Source organism: Triticum dicoccoides, chromosome 7B (assembly GCF_002162155.2).
Source record: "Triticum dicoccoides isolate Atlit2015 ecotype Zavitan chromosome 7B, WEW_v2.0, whole genome shotgun sequence".
Classification (NCBI taxonomy): domain Eukaryota; kingdom Viridiplantae; phylum Streptophyta; class Magnoliopsida; order Poales; family Poaceae; genus Triticum; species Triticum dicoccoides.
This window is the reverse complement of record NC_041393.1, coordinates 767767182-767773345: the sequence shown is the minus strand read 5'-3', so window position 1 is coordinate 767773345 and position 6164 is coordinate 767767182. Positions and strand designations below refer to the sequence as shown.

At 56.7% G+C, this 6164-nt stretch overlaps 1 pseudogene; it reads right to left on the bottom strand.

The window, feature by feature from the left end:
• Positions 1-4545: 4545 nt before the first annotated feature.
• Positions 4546-5808, bottom strand: LOC119339756 (annotated as a pseudogene).
• Between the last annotated feature and the right edge of the window lie 356 nt (positions 5809-6164).

Below are 6164 nucleotides of genomic sequence, written 5' to 3'. Positions count from 1 at the left end.
CCGGTGGGCCCGGAGCCTCTGTCCCCCCTGTGCCGACCCCTCCGGTCCTCACGGGTGGGCACTGCGTCTCCTCCCCCCTCGCAGAGCCCTCTCCGGTCCCCCCACCCGCGGGGGAAGAGTCGGGCGACACCCTGGAGCTTGTCCCCCCGCTCTACCTGCTGGTGGATGCTGGCGCCCACCCCACCCCCCCCGGCCTCCCCGGCCTTCAGGGGGGTGGGCCCGCTCCTCCTCGACGCTGGTGATTGCGTCCCGTCGCAGCACCCGCCTCGATGCGGCCCGCCCGGCTGACGCGACGGTCCTGTCCATCGCCGAACGGGCGGAGATCCGGGCGGCTGCCCGGAACCTCGAGTCAGGTGTGGATTCCGCCCTTCCTAGTTCTTCCAGTTGCTCCTTTTCAGCGCTTGAGACCGTTCCTATCCGACACCTGGCCAAGGTGGCCACTGACTCGGCCATTGTTTTCAAGGGGGAAGTGGGTCCCCCTTTAGAACAGATCGCGGCCATTAGGGCTCGCGAGATATTAGATGGCAAGCTGGCTGAGTCTCGTGCTCGCCTCCGTAGGGCCCCCGAGGATCAGGCTACCCCTGCCGCTCAGATCCCTCCGGTGGTTGACGGGACCATCCGTGGACGCACTCGCTCCCGCACCGCCGCTCTGCACGCTCAAAGCGCGTCTCGTGTTCTGGGGTCAAGCAGCCCCCCGATGGGGGTTTAGATGCGGGCCCTTTTTTGGAACATTCGCGGCTTCGGCCATGATGGCCGGCGCCGCCAGCTCGTCGAGTATGTGCACGACGAACACATTGACATCATTGCGATCCAGGAAACCATGTGCACTGATTTTCCCTTCCTGAGCTTGACGGTCTCAGCTCCCACCTTTTCGCCTGGCACTGGCTCCCTTCTAGTGGGAACTCAGGCTACTCTGGTGGCCTCCTTCTAGGGGTTAAGGATGCCACCTTCGAGGTGGGCGGCATGGACCGGGGTGAATTTTTCATTAGCATGGAAGTCTTTGAGCGGGCCCTAAACTTCAAGTGGGAGGTTGTGACTGTCTATGGTCCGGCGGACCACCGCCGGTCCCCGGCCTTCCTCGCGGAGCTGCACCAAAAGATCTCCACCTCCCTCCTCCCCGTGGTGGTGGGCGGAGACTTCAACCTCATCCGGTCTCCGGACGAGAAGAATAATGATAGGATTAACCTCCCCCGGATGTAGTTGTTCAACGACTGGATCGCGGAGCTTGGCCTCCGGGAGATCGAGAGAACGGGGGCGAGATTTACCTGGACTAACCGCCAGGCTGACCCGACACGATCCGTTCTAGATCGTGTCCTAGTTTCCCCGAAATGGGAATTGAGGTGCCCCCTGACCTCGCTGCGGGCGATCACCCGCATTGGGTCGGACCATGTCCCTCTCCTCCTCTCCTCCGCGGATGAGCGCCCCGCCTGCCCGCCGCGGTTTCGGTTTGAGCCCTATTGGCTCAACCAAGCCGGCTTTCGTGAAGCGGTCGCGTCTCGGTGGGAGCTTGCCCGCGCCTCCCCTCATCGCTCCATGTCCGTCGTCGACTCGTGGCACTTCTGCGCCAAGCTTGCTCGCCAATTCATGAAGGGCTGGGGGGCCAACCTTGGCCGGGACCTCCGCGAGCGTAAAAAGTCGCTCCTGCTGGCTATTCAAGCCCTGGATGCTCGGGCCGACTCCTCGGGGCTTTCTCCGGATGAGTGGATGCTGAGATATGATCTTGAGGATCAGCTTTCCACCATTTACACCGACGAGGAGGCCTATTGGCGGGCGCGCGGTACCCAGCGGTGGGTACTCCGCGGGGATGCGAACACCGCTTATTTCCAGGCGATCGCGAATGGCCGCCGCCGTAGAAACTCCATCCACTGCCTTTGGGAGGATGACGCCCCCCTCGTCTGTCCCGCGGCCATTCGGGCCCATGTGGACGGCTTTTACAAAGCCCTCTTTACCCCCACCCCTTGGGGTGGGGCTAGTCTCGCCCCCGATATTTGGAGGGGGGCCCAGTTGGTGCCCGACGTGGCTAACGAGGCCCTAGTTGCCCCCTTCACCGAGGAGGAGGTGCTCGCTGCCATTAAAGGCATGAACCCTGCCTCGGCCCCGGGCCCTGATGGCTTGCCGGTTGCTTTCTTTAAGACTTTCTGGCAGGTGATCAAACCGGAGGTCATGGCTCTATTCGAGGAGTTCTATTCAGGGGCTATGGACCTGGGACGCCTGAACTATGGGATCATTACCCTCATTCCCAAGGTTCCCGGCGCCTCGGATATCCGTCAGTTCCGCCCCATCACTGTGATCAATGTGATTTTTCGGATCCTAGCTAAAGGGTACGCCAATAGGGTGACCCTGCTGGCTGACTCGATCACTCACCCGAACCAATCGGCCTTCATTCAAGGCCGGTTTATTCTTGATGGCGTGTTGGTCTTCCATGAAGTCCTCCACGAGGTCCGGGTGAAGCATCTTCGGGCTGTATTCCTGAAGCTCGACTTCCACAAAGCTTATGATACTGTCCATTGGCCCTTCCTACGAGAAGTACTGTTGCGTAAGGGCTTTGATGACCGCTGGGTGACCCGCGTGATGCAATTAGTATCTTGTGGGCGGACGGCCGTGAACATTAATGGCGAGATTGGACCCTACTTCCCCACCCTATGTGGGGTCCGTCAGGGAGACCCGTTCTCACCGTTTCTGTTCAACATGGTGGTCGACGCTCTGGCCGCCATCCTGGATAAGGCTAAGGGGGCTGGCCATATTCACGGCATTGTCCCCCACCTAGTTGGAGGGGGTGGGGTCTCCCTTTTGCAATACGCGGACGACACCATAATAATGGTGGAAGGTTCAAATCAGGACGTGGCTAACCTGAAGTTCCTCCTCCTTTGCTTCCAGCAGTTGTCGGGCCTTACGATCAACTTCGACAAGAGCGAGGTGATGGTCCTTGGCTACCCTCAGCCGGAGGCCCAATCTATTGCTGATCGCTTGAACTGTAGGCTGGGGTCCTTCCCCACGACCTACCTGGGGATCCCCATTAGTGACTCGCGCCTCACCGTGGCGGACCTCCGCCCTACGGTGACCCGTATGCAACACCGCGTTGAACCTTGGAAAGGGCGTTGGCTATCAAAGGCCGCACGGGTGATCCTCATCAACTCCTCACTTGCCAGCCTCCTTTGGTTCCTCATGAGCTTTTACAGCCTCCATGAAACGCTGCACACGGAAATTGCCAAATACCAATCCAGGTTCTATTGGGCTGGCGACGATGACAGGTAGAAGTACCACATGGTGAGCTGGCCGGACATCTGTAAACCCAAAGACCAGGAGGGTCTTGGGATTTTGTCCTCCCGCCGCATGAACATCGCCCTCCTGACCCGGTGGCTATGGCGCATCGCCAATGGGGACGGAGGCCTATGGCTCACCATCATCCGCACCAAATATCTTCGTGGTCAGCCCCTAGCTTTCTGTCAACGGTCGGGCGGATCCCAGTTCTGGCAGGACGTTGTGCAGTTGCTCCCCGTGCTTCGTATCGGCACGTCCATCTCGGTTGGAACTGGGTCCGCGACCCTGTTCTGGTTCGATCGGTGGCTCGGGGACGCCCCTCTGGCCGCCCGCTTTCCTGACCTCTTCGCCATTGCTGTTGACCCTCGGGTCTCCGTTGAGACAGCCCTTATTGACTTAGGGCGCCTCACGTTCCGTCGCCCTTTCGGGCCCCTGGAAGTGGCCGCCTGGGATTCTCTACTCCAGGACATCGCCCTTCTCCCGATGAGCGTTACTGACGCCCCGGATGCCATCTCGTGGCGCCTAGAGGCCTCCGGCCGTTTTTCTACTAGGTCTCTCTATGCGGCCATCGCGCCTTCGCCCGCCCCCGAGCCCTTTGGGCTCATTTGGGACATCCGGTTGCCTCTGAAGATTCGGATCTTCCTTTGGCAGTGGATTCGTGGCCGCCTCCCCTCTGGTGTCGAAGTCCTCAAGCGCAACGGACCCGGAGATGGGCTCTGCCCTTTGTGCGGCACCGCGGATGATGCTAACCACATCTTCTTCACGTGCCATGCGGCACAGTTCCTCTGGTCCTGCTTCCGTGAGACGGTTGGTGGACAATGGTGCAACTCCAACTTCCCCGACCTCCTTGCGGAAATCCACGCCTCCCCTCCCCGCCACCGCCACATTCGCTGGCTCTGCGTTGGAGTTCTCGCCTGGACGCATTGGACCGTTCGCAATAAGCTCGTCATCCAGAAAATCCCTCTTCGTCGCGCTACTGACGCCATTTTTAAAATGTGTGGGTACTTGCAGCTTTGGCGGCCGCTTAGCCGCCCTCAGGACCGGGACGTCATCAACACCCTCCTCGCCGACCTTCGATCGCTCGCCTTCCGCCTGGCGCCTCCGCTTCCGCCGCCACCGCCGGAGCCCGACTAGATGATGTCGTTCTTTCTGTTTTAGGGCTTGTTGAGCTGTGCCCTCAGCATTAACCCTTTATTTGTGTGTGAACTTGCTATGTGCCCCTGTTGGGCGTGGACTTGTGTGTGTGTGTGTGAACCTTTTGTACTGTTGGCTTGGGCATGTGCTTTATATATAAAGCGGGGCGAAAGCCTTTTTCGGCAAATCTCCAAACAGCTCATTGTTTGATAGATCCAAGAGCTGCAGAAAGGCAGAGTGTGATTCTCCAAAGAAGCTGCTATTGTCTTTACCATTGGCAACCTTGACTACTGGCAACTGCTTGCTATCACGATTAGGAATGCCAGACAAGCTGAGAGCTACTAGATTTACCAGCAAGGAGATAGTTTTAGGAAGCTCACCCTCTAGATGGTTGGAGCTGACGTCAAGGAATTTCAAAGATGTTGCATTACCAATATCTGACGGCATAATTCCTGTAAGGTGATTTTTCCACAAGAACAATGCCTCCAAGTTTCGCATGCTCCCTATCTCCCGTGGGATGCTTCCAGTTAACAAGTTTCCGGATCAATCAAAAAACTCCTTGCACTTGATGATATGTGATGAGATGCTTCCAGTTAACAAGTTTCCATATACAATGAAACGCTCGAGCTTGGTACAATTTGTAAACATCTCTGACGGGATGCTACCATTGATATTGTTTCCATCCATGTGAAAAAATACTAACGTTTGTATCCTGGCAAAAGATGGTGGCAAACTTCCATATAACTGATTCTGTGACAGGATCATGTACTTAAGACTAGTAAGGTTCCCCAACTCAGGTGGAAGAGTAGAAACCAGACTAGCGTTTTGTATGTGGAGCATCTTTAGCAACTGAAGCTGCCCGAGTGATGCTGGGATCGACCCGCCAAGGGGATTGCTGTACAGTACAAGATTCTGCAACCCAGATATCATCCCCAGCTCCTCTGGGATTCCTCCTGTGAGATTATTTGCAGAGAGCCGCAGTGCCTTGAGATTTTGGAGCCTGGAGAATGAGCGAGGTATGGAGCCAACAAGATTGTTGCTGCTCAAGTCCAGAAAGGTGAGGGTGAGCAGCATGGATATGTTTGCCGGGATGGCGCCAACAAGACTATTTTTGTTGAGTTTGATCTTGGTGAGGTTCCGGAGGGCTGCCGAATACAAGTAATCGAGCGTACCGTTGAGGCCGGCGTTGGGAAGGCTGAGCTCCGTAACATGTCCGGCAGCGTCACAGCCAACGCCGAACCAAGAGCAGGTGGAATTTGCAATCGACCATGAGGACAGCGAGTTGGCGCCAACTAAAGTGGACTTCCATCGGAGAAGTGCTTCCGCTTCTGCTTCCGGGTTGGCCGCCTTGGCTCTGGCTGCGCATACTAGAAGGAGAAGTGAGGTATGGAAGAGTTTCTGCAACGGCGCCATTGAAGTGTTGGGTAAGAAAATGGCAAGCTACAGAGCATCTCCTTTGTTTATAACTGAAGTCTAGAGTTCACATAGATGAAAGAGATTGGTGTGGAAAACTTGGACAATCTCTTTGGTATCCTAATTCTAACCTCACAGGGAAGTGACGAACGACTAGTCTGCACTCGGTGGTAGATGATGTGTGTGGTTGTGGTTGTGTTAACAGTTCAAGCGCAAGTTTACACCACCCAAAACAGCCAGTCCGAAGCACGTCTGTTGAGAAAAGTCTGGACCACAAGAATGTTTGGCCTTGTGGCCAAGACGCCCGATCCGATAACGCGAATATTAATTCAGACTCTTGTTTCACTAGCATGGGA